At 40.4% G+C, this 12997-nt stretch overlaps 1 long non-coding RNA gene across 1 annotated transcript in view; it reads right to left on the minus strand.

Moving 5' to 3' along the window:
* Positions 1–7237: 7237 nt before the first annotated feature.
* Positions 7238–12997, minus strand: part of LOC116686776 (uncharacterized) — a 19396-nt gene continuing 13636 nt past the window's right edge. Inside the window, exon 4 of the long non-coding RNA XR_004331356.1 lies at positions 7238–7364. This is a non-coding gene — a long non-coding RNA (uncharacterized LOC116686776). The remainder of the gene's footprint in view (positions 7365–12997) is intronic.

The following is a 12997-nucleotide window of genomic DNA, read 5'->3' on the forward strand; positions in this document are numbered from 1 at the left end:
TACAGTTTTATATCTTTGTTTGAAGCCTGAAATGTGTCAAAAGTCATAAAGTTCACGGGGGCCGAATACTTTCGCAAGGCACTGTATGTCTTCACAGAGAGGTAAGAATTCACCCATTGAACCTAACTTGCCTAACCCCATGGCCTTTAGCTTCAACAGCAGGACACCACAATCCACGGTATGAAAAGCCTTTTGAAGGTCTAACATTCCACAGAATTTGCCTCCATCACCCTGCTTCTTGACGTGGTCTGTTAAATGTAAAAGGCAGGTTTCAGTGGAATGGGATTTTCCAAAATTTGACTGTAGTTCAAATAATATTTTATGAATTTATATCCAGTGACACGATCCAAACATATGTCTCTGTCAGACTTAGAGCATACTTCAAGTACAGATTCTACATACTGTACCACTGGCTACATCCCACTGACTGTGGCCACGTATTATTAGTGTTAGTGCGTTGAGTTTGTGAACGCAGGCTGGCTTTATCAAATTGTCTTCTCCTATCACATCTAGCCTATTAGTCTTTGATATAGACAGAAAGCACGGACAGAAAGCCCACTAAACTCTATTCAGCTACTGCTGCAACACGGGTTTCTCTAAAAGGAACAGAAAGTAACCTTGAAACAGAGCAGCATATCATTGTTGTTTACCACAAGACCTCATCCACTTAAATGACACTTTCTGTCACCACAGCAACTGTTTCTAAAGTGGGAAAACAGGCCCAGTGCGTAAGGTATACTGTATAATCACACATATATGGAAAGCTAAACTAAAGGTAGAAGATTGTAATACTTAATAAGGACTTACTCTTTAATTAATTTTATCTGTATAACGGAAAAGGGGAGGGAGATGAGCTCAAGCTAGCAAGACCATTTCATGACAATGATACCGCAGCGCTGTTAGATGACGTATTATTAAGAGTGACAACAGTAACAAGTAGCATGATAGACTGAAAATTTGTGTAAGGAGGTTGGTTGGGGTGGTGGCTGGGTCGGATGGCCCATTTTTGTCCCAAGTGTCACTGAAACATACTTTTTGCAAGCCCACCCACAATCTTTTCCTTAATCTAACTGTTCCATCCAGTTAAATGTACGTTCCTACCCAGGGCATGACAAATGTTACCCCAAGAGTCCTTACCAAGTTCAACTAAATATGACGCCAAAGGGCTAGACGCAAGTTCCGAGAGCTTCAAAACGTGATGCCAAAAGTACCAACCAAGCATATCTAAATATAATGCTAAAGGAGACTTTTTTTGTCAATAACAAATGCCAAAGGCAGCTGACCAAGCATTGCTTTTGGACACGATGGGAGTGAGAATGGGCTGTATGCAGTAGAAAATCCACAGTAATCCCATTTGTGCCCCTATGTGGGTTTTCTGTGAGCAACCCACTGTGGCCTTGCCCACCGAAACCCCACATGAGCCCAAATAAATGGTTATTTCAGACAATTTAAACAATTATACTGCATGGTAGTAATGTTATTGGTCAGTTTTATCAGTTACTTCAGCTATCATAAAAGAGGACCATTTTTCAGAGCCGCCAGAGTGCACCTACAGTATGCCCACCATATCCCCAATGTGTGCCGACAGTATTCCCACTTTATCCAGAGTGTGCCCACAGTATGCCCAGTGTGCCCATAGTGTGCTCACAGCATGCCAACAGTATACCCAATGTGTGCCCACAGTATGCCAACAGTTTGACAACAGCATGCCCACAGTTTACCCGCGGTGTGCCCACAGTATGTCCAATGTCCGCCCACAGTATGCCCAATGTTTGCTCACAGTGTGCCCACAGTATGCTCAGTGTGACCACTGTGTTCCCACAGTATGTCCACAGTTTGTCCACTGTGCCCACAAGGTGCCCAAAGTATGCCCAATATACCCACAGTATGCCGTAGAGCAGCAGTGGTAGTGTGCACATCCCCACCGTAGAGGTGCAGGGCTGTATGCCCACAGTGCCCACAGTTTACCCAATATGTGCCCACCATGTTCTGACAGTGTGCCCACAGTATGCCCACAGTATGCCAACATTATACCCAATGTGCCAGCAGTGTGCCAACATTATGCCCAATGTGTAGACAGTGTGCCCACAGCATGCCAACATTATGCCCAATGTGCCCACAGTACGCCGGTGGATGGCCAAAGTGCCCGCTGGATGCCCACAGTACAGCAGTGGCTTTAACGCCAGTTTATATTGCTACAAGTAGTCTATTTTACTAAATGTTCCAACGTGACATGCATTTACATAATTTTTAATCCTGTGGCAGCTCATCCTGAAAGAAAAGAGGAGATGACCGTTGTTTTGAGAAACGCGTCAATGCACCGTGCTAGCCTATCTGTTTGTTGTTGCATGGTAATAGTTACAGCGTCTTCTTTCTAATGTTTAACATCCAGCAGTTGTTGAGCTTTATTGCATTACTATCTGTTTACTATTGTATTACTGTTTGTATTGTATTATCTGTTCAGAAATTAATCATATAGATAAAAAAATTGAATGTGAGGATTGCTAACTGTATTTTTGCTAGCTTGGTGATGTTACACCGCCTCACCAGAATCCCTTTGTGCTCAGCTTTGAGTAGATATACAATAGAAAATTGTAAAAAAGCTGACTATTTTATCTATTGTCTATCTTTTGTATTCAGACAGCTATTGAATACAGAAAAACCTCCACGAGGATGAATACATTTTCGCGAGAAGTTTACTGTCAATCAACTTCAATTAGGCCTAGTACTTTTCTAAAAGAAGTGATTTAGCTCAGGTGGGATTTTACATTCTTGTCAACCTTTTTAGAACGTCTTTGGTCTTCAATGGTTCATTGGTTACCTACTCTAGCAACACACAATGAAAGTATGGATCCATGACTGTACCATCTACCATCTGTTCCCACTCAGCCACTCACTGTTTGGCTCTCTGATGTATATCTGCTTAAAGAGATTGTATGTAGCTCTATAACATCAATTCATCATGTTCACGTTAATTGTTTGATGTTGTTTAAATAATCATCAAAAAACAAAACTATTACCAAGAGGATTAGAATCATCCATGCTGCATTTTACATCATGGGCCATCGGGCTGGATTTGGCAGGAAATATGAGAAATTGTTTGTTGGTGCAAAGCTGAAAGGATGTTGGGGTGTTGTTCTTGCAGCAAAAAATATCATTTTGGGAACAATGGAAGTGAAAGGGTTTATGGAGACTGTTGTTGTAGCTTTAAGAAATTGTAATACTAGCGATACTTATTACAAGTTTGTAGTGGAGTGTAATAATTCAAAAATAAATGTTTACCTAAAAGTTCTAGATTATGTTAACAAAACTTTAAAAGAGATGTATATTTGTTCGTACGTGGCAGATGTATCTGAAATACTGATAGGAATAGAACAAAAGCGCTGAAAGGCAAATTGAAAAAAGAAAGTCGCGGATAAAAGTTTCCGTCAATTTCTTTTTTCACCATGCCTTTCAGGTCTTATTTAGAATAGATAAACTAAATATAGAAGGTTGGAGTGTGTTTGTGTGTGTATCTGTGTAGGAACATGTACAAATGAAGTTGGAAGTCACTCATTATTTCTCACACAAATCCTGTGGGGTTTTGGCTGGAACCCCCAAAACTGAAAGCAACGTGCTCATTTTAGAGCATCAAACTGTTAGAAATGCCTTCACTGATTTCACCATATGAAACATGTATGAGAAATAATCTGTACTGTGACTTGCTGAAAAGTCTCCTCTGCCTATAAGTCAGATTTTCTCAGTCATACACTCTCTCTCTCTCTCTCTCTCTCTCTTTCTCTCTCTCTCTCTCTCTCTCTCTCTCTCCTCTCTCTCTCTCTCTCTCTCTCTCCTCTCTCTCCTCTCTCTCTCTCTCTCTTTGTGGACAGTGGAGTCTGATAGGAGAAGTCAGTGACAGCCCTGAGGATAGATGCCTACTAATGGAGTTTGTTCTGTTGAGGAGAGTGCTCTAAGGATGTTGATGTATTCATGTGTGTGTGTGTGTGTGTGTGTGTGTGTGTGTGTGTGTGTGTGTGTGTGTGTCCAAAAATGCGCACAGACACACACACATATAAAAGTGGGGTAGATTAACAATCATTTTTACGGAGTATGATTGTAGATTAAAAAAATATGCTTTTTTAAACATTCTCAATCCATCATAAAACAAAATTAAGGATATATTTTACTCCAATATAAACAAAATTTAAACAAACATGACTAATATAAACCTTTCATATAAATACAGAAAATATGTTATACAGTATATATATCTATATATCTATATATAGATATATATATATACCTGTTGTGTAGTGTTAGTCATTTAATTAACAAAAATTACAACATGTTTCTATAATTATTTTATTTATTTTCTTAAAATATATAAACTCATGACTGGTGACACAAGTAATTTTAAGATGATTGAGAAAAAATTACAACAATGAAAATGATTATACATCCTCATTTCATTCATTATTAATTGAATTCAGCCATACAAAATTTGAGGCAAGCTGAAGAAACACACTTCTCATCTCCCATCTGTCCCTCCCTCTTGCAAACAGCCTCTTCCAAACTATTTGGTCTTGCCATGGGACTCTTCCTTCTGGAGAGAGGAGGTGTGCAGCCATGTTGTTGTCTTATGTTATACATGGATGTATGCACCACTTTGAGAAAAGGATATTGAATGTATTTCCCACTAGGTTCCTAGCCCTTGAACCAGCCGTCTGAGACCTGGACGCTGACGTCAAGAGAACAGGCCACTCTTGGGGACAACTAGAGAAAATCGCACAGGACCGGAGTGCCTGGAGAACCCTTGTTGGCGGCCTATGCCCCAGGAGGGGTAGTAGGCGTAAGTAAGTAAGTCCTAGCCCTTGACATGCAAAAGTTAAAGCCAGTGGTGAAATGTATCTGTATTTACTCAAGTGCTGTATTTATGTACAAATCTGAAGTACCTACACTTGAGTCTTTTCTTTTCATGCCACTTTCCATGGAAGAAAACAAAGCTGTATGATAAGACAGGCTCACCCTGCCAAGGTCAGGGAGGAAGTAAACACATTTTGTCTGTGCTGAAATATTTGGACACCCACAATATCTTTGTTTTCACTGAAGGTTCAGCTAAACCTAATGCCTCCAGTGTGAGTTTCAATACACCTGCACGAAGAAAGGAACTTTAGATATTTGGGATGGCACTGCCAAATAACACATCATGGTTAAACTGTACTGCCTGCTTAATTCTCTCCTCAGTTGAGAATTAATTTAATGCTTCTGTGTCATCAAAGTCTCCTGAACAGTCTTCATGAATGTGAAATGAGTCTAGTTTACTTTTGTCCGTTCTTGGAGTCGCTTTGAGACAGTATAAACATCCAGAATTTTTCCGGGAAACTGGTATGACGCTAACCCTAACCCCAACAGTTGCTCTCCTGCCCTATTAAATTACATTATAGGCTACTCAAATAGAAATGTATAGAAATGAGTGCCCGTATAGGTCAGTTGGTAGAGGCGGTGCCCATAATGTATATATAGAGGTTTACTCCTCAACGCAGCAGGCCCTTTGTTGCATGTCATCCCCCCTCTCTCTCCCTTTTCATTTCTTCAACTGTCCTGTCAAGAAAGGCTTAAAATGTCCCAAAAATAATCTGCAAAAAAAAAATATTTATAGAAAATAATAAGGGTATGCCTGCATACTTATAAATAGTGACCTTTTCCTAAAAATGTTGCTGGTTCTGTGATGTTGAAACATTACTCTAATAGAAATGTAGGCTATAGGAAAAGAATGTGGTCTGTCTATCTGTAATATATATCTATAATATACAAAAACATTCATTCATTAAGGACATTTTCCTAAAATACTGCTGGTACTATAGTGTTGGCTCTTTAAAGCTCATGTCTGCAGTGTGCCATAAGAGCATCAATTGAGGTGGGGACAAATGAGGCGAGTAAATTATTGCTTTTCTGCCGAGTTCTTGGTGGCAGTACATAAAAACCATTAGCAGTATCGTTTGTCCAGGAGCTCATCAATATTTTGGTACTTACAAGTCATGAACTGGTACCAATTTAGTACTGGTTCTCGATACCCATCCCTAATGGGGACCTTTAAGTCCCTCTCTCCCTCTTTTCCTTATTATTATTATTATTATTATTATTATTATTATAATAAATAATAATAATAAATATACGTAACAAATAAATACATGTTAATACTAATAAACAACAACATTTATATAGCATCTTTCATGAAACCCAATGACACTTTACCAAGAAATTTCATGATAACTAGCTAGCTAGCTTTGGCAGCTGACAAGAATACAGCAAAGGGAATGAAAACAAAGTGGATTAATTAGTTCATAACGTAAATGCTAGCTTAGTTGGGAAGCAGCACCGATTACAAGTTACCTCGTGTCACATGCGTATGCTGAATTTCTATAAAACTTGCAGGTGGAAACATACTTAATTAAGGGTCCAAGCCCGAGGGGGCTTTGCAAGGCAACATGGTTCACAGATCCAGTGGAGCTCATCAGAATTGCACAAATTACGCATGAACAAATTTGCGTAACAAGCTACAAAAACGCAAACTTTGTTTTATCTCAGCCAAAATGAAAGCTTTCAACGCAAAACTTTAGTATTTTCTTTGGCATGACCCTTTGAGGCTCCACAATAATTTCACGAAAATTGGCCACTAGGGCAGTACAAAAAGTTTGTATCTCATTATCATAATGGTTCATAAAATTTATGAAATTTTGAGGGTATAATCAAGCGCCACTCCTGAGGCCATGCCTACAGTGGGGTACTGATTTATCAAAGTAGGCGTGGCCTATAGGACCCAGGTGTGGATTCACCACTTACACTAATGTGTTAACAACTCCTGTTACCGTCTGGCTCAAGGCCGGCAACAAAAGGGAGGTCACACAAAGATTAACCAAAAAGTATTTTATTTAACTAAATAGACTTATAACACAACTTACCCCAACATAACATAAACATAAATGTAACAGTGGGGTGTGTTCATCACATCAGTCGTGTTGGATGTGTGGATGAGTAAATGAATGGTGTGATGTGTGATGTAAGGTGCAACAAACCAAACAAAGAACAAAATGGTGGATGATGCAGTAGGACCAGCTGAGAGAGGAAGGCAGTCTTTTATGCCTTGTCTAAGCCACGCCCAGATGACCAGGCACAGACAACCCTCCCAGCTCAACCCACCCGCCCACTCTCAGTACCTGCAGAAAAGATATATGATGTGATATGGGCCACACTAGTGATGGCTGAATGAAGCTTTGTGAACCAGTCTTTATTTTCTGAGCCCACTTGATGGCGCTCTTGGTTTTAAGAGAACGGCCTAAGACATTGCAATTCAGTATATTCTCAACCTTTTGTTGAACAGAGAGCTAGTGGGCTTATAAAATAAAGACACTGGTTCAAAAAGGTTCACGACCCAACAATTTTTTGCAGCTAGCCACGAAACACGAACTTTAGCATATCTGGGCCAAATTATTATATATATTTTGTTATAGTTCGACATTCCACTCCGATGCTCTGTACCAAATTTGGTGAAGATCGGCCAGTAGGGGCGCTATAATGAACGTAGATGCGTTTTGTCAAATAACTCAATGCATTTAAATGGGAAAATAACAATATCACTGACACAGTAAATCTATCACAGCTTTCATCACTAAACTTGATATTACTGTTACTACTGCCAATCTGAGGCTCTATATTGGCCTTTAGGGGGCGCTCTAATTGAGGTAGAAGTGTTTTGGCGTTTTACTCAATGAACTGGAAAATCACTATTGCAAATCACCATAAGACTTTACAATTCACACTTAGTGAAATTTCCTGACATTTGCCTCGCCTCTGTTGTCTCCGTGGGTCATCAGGGCGGCGTGTGCCAGGGGGGGAACGGCGCCGGGGAAGCTTGGACCCCGGTCATAACTGCTTGCAGTTCTAGTTGTATTTGCATTGCTTTTTGGAAAGACGTGACTTTAAAGTGTTTTTGGAAAGCATTTACACTGGACCCAACTGTGCATTATCCTAATGCAGTTTTGTCACTGCTGTCCCACTGCAAGTGAACGTTGTTGATATGGACTTGCATGGATTATACGGCATTAGTTTGCCCACACTGGAACTGGTGCAGGATTAGTCAACTCACTTGAGCGGAAAGGCAGATTTTCTCTTTCTCTCTCTCTGTCTCTCTGTCTCTCTCTCTCTGTCTCTCTCACTCTTACTATGCCAATCTCAATGTCATTGTAAGTCATGTCTATATACACACAAACACACACACACACACACACACACACACACACACACGCACACACACCAAGCTCCCCTACCCCATCCTAAAAGGTCAAGAAACGTACTGTTACTCCATGCAGATGTGTATCGAAACAGACAATATGTAAACTATAATGCCAACTGTTGACTGTCTAAAGGCAGATCATCCATTTTCATAATTCATTATTTTGCTATCCTTTAACTTTAATTGATACTGAACTGATACAACGTAATAGTGATGTAATCTATATCCAGTTCACAGACGCTTTTAGGAAAACATACTTTAACACAGTCTATTTTTTGAGCAATCAGAAGAACTGATGTCTCCATGTTTTCTGACCACGGGGGAAAATCTTGAGCAGGAAAGGTTACCCCTCTCCTTGATTTCATAACGCCATACCTGTCTCTCGTTGAGCATCGTCAGCATTTATGCGCTTGTCTTGTGCGCGGCCCGCTAACCAAGGAAGAAAAAAGTATTTGCCTCTCGGTTCAGAGATCTGATGGAAAAAAACAGCTTAAATTATAGTAATGCGTCAAAGTTTTTGGCAGTAACGGTAACGCCGTTATAAAGATGGGAAGAGTAATCAATTAGATTACTCATTACTGAAAAAAGTAACGCCATTATTTATAACGCTGTTATTCCCATCACTGAAGGTAACACTGAAATTAGCAAAGTATCCCAGTAAGAGGGTTTGTGGTGCAACGTCATGCAACTTCCGCCCTTGCATCTCAAAGACGGTAACCATTACTCACATTGCTACAGGAGGGCGCTTGTCAGGAAGACAATGCTGATGTTAATATAGATAATGTCCGTTTAAACAATTTGCATTGTATCTGTTTTGACTGAAGTACAGTAAATAATGACAGGATTGTCCGTTGATTGACAACATTTAAGCAACACTTTCTCCAATCTGCTAATTTTTCTGACAAGAGATTTCAAAGTAGTCAGTATTTCAAATCCTATCATCAAGTCACACTGTGTTTTTTTGACACATTCTTTCCCTCCAGCTTGTGTCTGAGTATGTCATGGTGTTACACAATGTGTCTCCTCTAATGTGTAAGCTTGCTGTTTGATAATCTGTCACCAGGCCTCCCAACCTTCCCTAAATAAAAGATTACAATTCTGAAAGTCATAGCTCCAGATCCACTGGAGTCTTTATTTATAGGCTTTTTCATCATCCCACCATGCCTTATTCTGTTATTTTAAGCAATGCCTCATAGCAAATAGAGCAAATAGATGATCCATTATCAATTTGACTGTTTTTTTAAACCACTTTAGTCACACACCTGCTTTAAAGCCTTAATAAATTAAATCATCTCGAATATATTTTTATTTAAGTTAAACACGTACTTCCTAATTTAATATTGATGAAATCACTTATGTTAATTGATGTACAGATGTGTTTTTAATACACCTCCCCAATTGCAGTCTTGTGGTATTCACGCATATGTCTTTGTGTAGATGTTATGTTTTCATACCATCTCATCAAATGATCAAATTAATTCTGCACCTAACAGAAGCTAAAGCCGGGTCAAAATGTCGCTAGATTATACAAACACAACACTTTTATTTTTGCCCCCATTTTTCATGAGCTGAACTCAAATAGATAATGACTTTGCTTTGTGACGGCCCTGGGCCTTTCGTATATGCGTGTGGTTTGTCTTATCTTCTTGCAGGTGTAGCGGAGGTTGATAATGAGATGACTGGGAGCACCTGGCTGGTCCTCAAAAGCTATTTAACCCCGCCTGCCCCTTACATTTTCCTGACTGCGCATCAGCATGTTTTCCCTCTGTTTAGTTATTTCCTTTGTTAGTTACTGATAACATGCACCTCACATTTTATCCATACACCCTCATTCACCACTGATACTGATAATCACACCTCATCTTTCTATTGTTTGCAATATTATATAATAAATGTAACGTTATTATTGTTAAGCTGCTGTGCATCTCTCTCTCTTTTTTTTGGTTAATCTTAGTTGCTCTAGAGGCATTTTGGTTTTGTTGAACACTTTGTTTGCTTGGGGGCACGTGTCATTTTGTTTGGAGCAGTTGTGTGTGGAGATGGCAAATTTGCGCCCCCCAGTGAAGGTGACACTGGGTGTGGGGGATTCCCCATGTGTCTGGGACGTACGAAGCCTCATATATGGTCTGTTTCTGAACTCTGGGGGATGTACTTGGGAGTCTCGAGTTTAGGGACATTTACAGCAGTTGTTTTGTTTCTTTTTGGTTGTGTGGTTGAAGGTGACTTTCTTGTTGTTGTTTTTTCCTTCTGTCCTTGTTCTCCTCGGTTGTTTGCTACAGCATTGGGATGTAAGTGTTAATCCACCTGTGTGCTTTATTTGTAGGAGTGGTTTCCTTGGTAGTTTAAGTAGCGTTTCCACTTTGGGTTTCGCCAGGGTGGGGTTTGTATTGTTGGGGTTTGGCGGTTAGAGCTTCCTTTTTCCCTTCTCCTTAAAATTGATTGGGAACACTGCCGTGGCTCCAAGGAAGTTGCCAGTTACTGGGCACTTTTTCCGGCCCAGGGGACTTTAAGTGCATAAATACCCACCGCTACGCTTCATGAAGACTAAGGGGAGTTATCTGGTTGGGTTTTGGTTAGGTAGTTAGCTAGCAGGGCGCTCCGTTTGGAGGTTGTTTATTCCTCTGTTGCGCACTAGTGGGTTTAACACGTTTGTTGTGCGGATAATAGGATAGGCTATGGAGGAAATTGTAAAGGTGTTTGTAGGGGCGTGTACTGAGGGAGGAGGCCAATTTGAGAGCCTTTTTGGTTAAGATGGATGTCTTGAGAAATACGATGGGCTCCGTGGAGATAGGGATCCCTGTGCCGCCTATATCGACTTCCACGGGCTTGACGTTTTCAGTTGGAGATGGGTGTGGTCTGCTTCCTGTTGCAACGTGTGTAGCAGCAGGCGTATTCTTCTAACAACAGTGATTATTTAAATTATGAGTTGGTGAAGGCAACGGTGCTGAACGCGTATAAGCTGGTGCCTGAGGCCTATCGCCAACGGTTTAGGAGTTGGAAGAAAGGTGATCATTATATCAAATTAACAGCCAGGTGTAACCTAGCTAACAGGTGTAACCTATCTAACCTAACAGGTGAGGAACACAAACAAGCTAACTTTTAAATTTGCAATAACTAAAGACCAATACAACAACAGGCTTAAATGACCTGACAGCATTAGTTATATGACTTACAGGTCGGCGTCTGAACCCGCTGTGTTGGATGCACAGATGACTTTGTTTTGACGCATGGTGGTAGATTTTCTACTGTTCATAGTGGCGGCGAACATGTGGAGGGTTCTTCGCCTGCAGGGGAGTGGTATGGTGGCCTAGGTAGAACAGTTGGGTTGAACTAGAGTTCTGGACGTTGTGCTGGTAGATCTTAGCAAATGTTTAATTACTGTCACAAACGTGGGCATTGGAAAAGGGACTGCTGTGCGTTAGATTCTAGAGCTTGTCAGGTTGGAGTTTGTGTTGGCCCCAAGCCAACAATGTTGGTTGCACCAGTCTCTGAAGTTCCCGGTAAGTTGAATCTGATTGTATCCAGCTCAGAGTTGCAGTCTTACTTGCATTTCATTACTAATCGTGTGGTTATAAAGAGTATTTCACGCTGTTCCTTAAGGTCTCCTATCATTTCTTGGGCTGAAAATGTTGCTTTTGCTGTTCTTTTGGCCCTCATGCTACCCTGTAAAGTTGGCCTGGATTCAAATGAGAACTTTCTGCCTTTAAATGGTCTGCTCATGAATATTTAAATAAGATACACACTGTTTGGTTGCTATACAACAAGCCACACACATCAACATGACCAACAGCACTCACTAAAACATCCAAGGCGGAGATAGCATGGAGAATTTAGGTGTTGAACCGTATCTGTTCCCTCGCAATTTCTGTCAAGATGCTTTCTGCTCATTCAAAATTATGAAATAACAGCAGGGTCTGTTTGTTTTTACAGGTCATGAGAAGAATGACCCAGGTTCCTGAGGAGATAACCTGTATGATTGACCATCCAGGCCTTTATCCGGTGTGCCTCAATATATATTCTTTGTAAAATGCAATGAATATTTACAGAGTTGACCATGGCCGATTGAAAATCAGAGGGATGGAAGAGTGAGGCCAATTTGACACCATTGTTAGCAGTTAAAGTACTGTAAATAAATAAAATGTTCATAACAATACGCACTGATTATTGGTTCAACATATTACAAAAACACATTATCAAAACAACAAAATGAAAAACGCTATTTTGTTTCAACACAATCATCCAGTGTTATGCTCTGAAATCCAAAAGATAAAAAGTGCTTTTCCACTACACCCTGTTCTTTTTGCGAGCAATGCAGACACATGGCCTATAGGTTTTTTTGTGAGCTGGTGCTTGTCTCGGAAGAAGTGTCCATACCATGATCCCCTCTTGTGTGGTGCTGCGTATACGTAGGGAGTATCTGGATGCTTCAGGGCAGTATGTCAGTGTCAGAACCCCCCTGTGACACATGTTCAGCAACAGCATTGTCCATGAAAGGCCTGTTGAGCTGAGCACACAGGTCCTGGGGCACAAGAATCTGCCAGACTGCTTCGAGATAAGGAAGGGTGTCATGGAGGATCTCCTCAAACACCAGTCTCATCAGGTCTAAGACACAGCCGCTTGGATGTGAAAAGTTATTTTTAGCACTTGTACCGTTGAACATTTGGATTTGTTGTTTGTAGTGTGTAAAAACATATTTTTGTAATAAAAAAAATATTTAAACTTACA

This window comes from Etheostoma spectabile, unplaced genomic scaffold, assembly GCF_008692095.1.
Source record: "Etheostoma spectabile isolate EspeVRDwgs_2016 unplaced genomic scaffold, UIUC_Espe_1.0 scaffold465, whole genome shotgun sequence".
Taxonomy (NCBI): domain Eukaryota; kingdom Metazoa; phylum Chordata; class Actinopteri; order Perciformes; family Percidae; genus Etheostoma; species Etheostoma spectabile.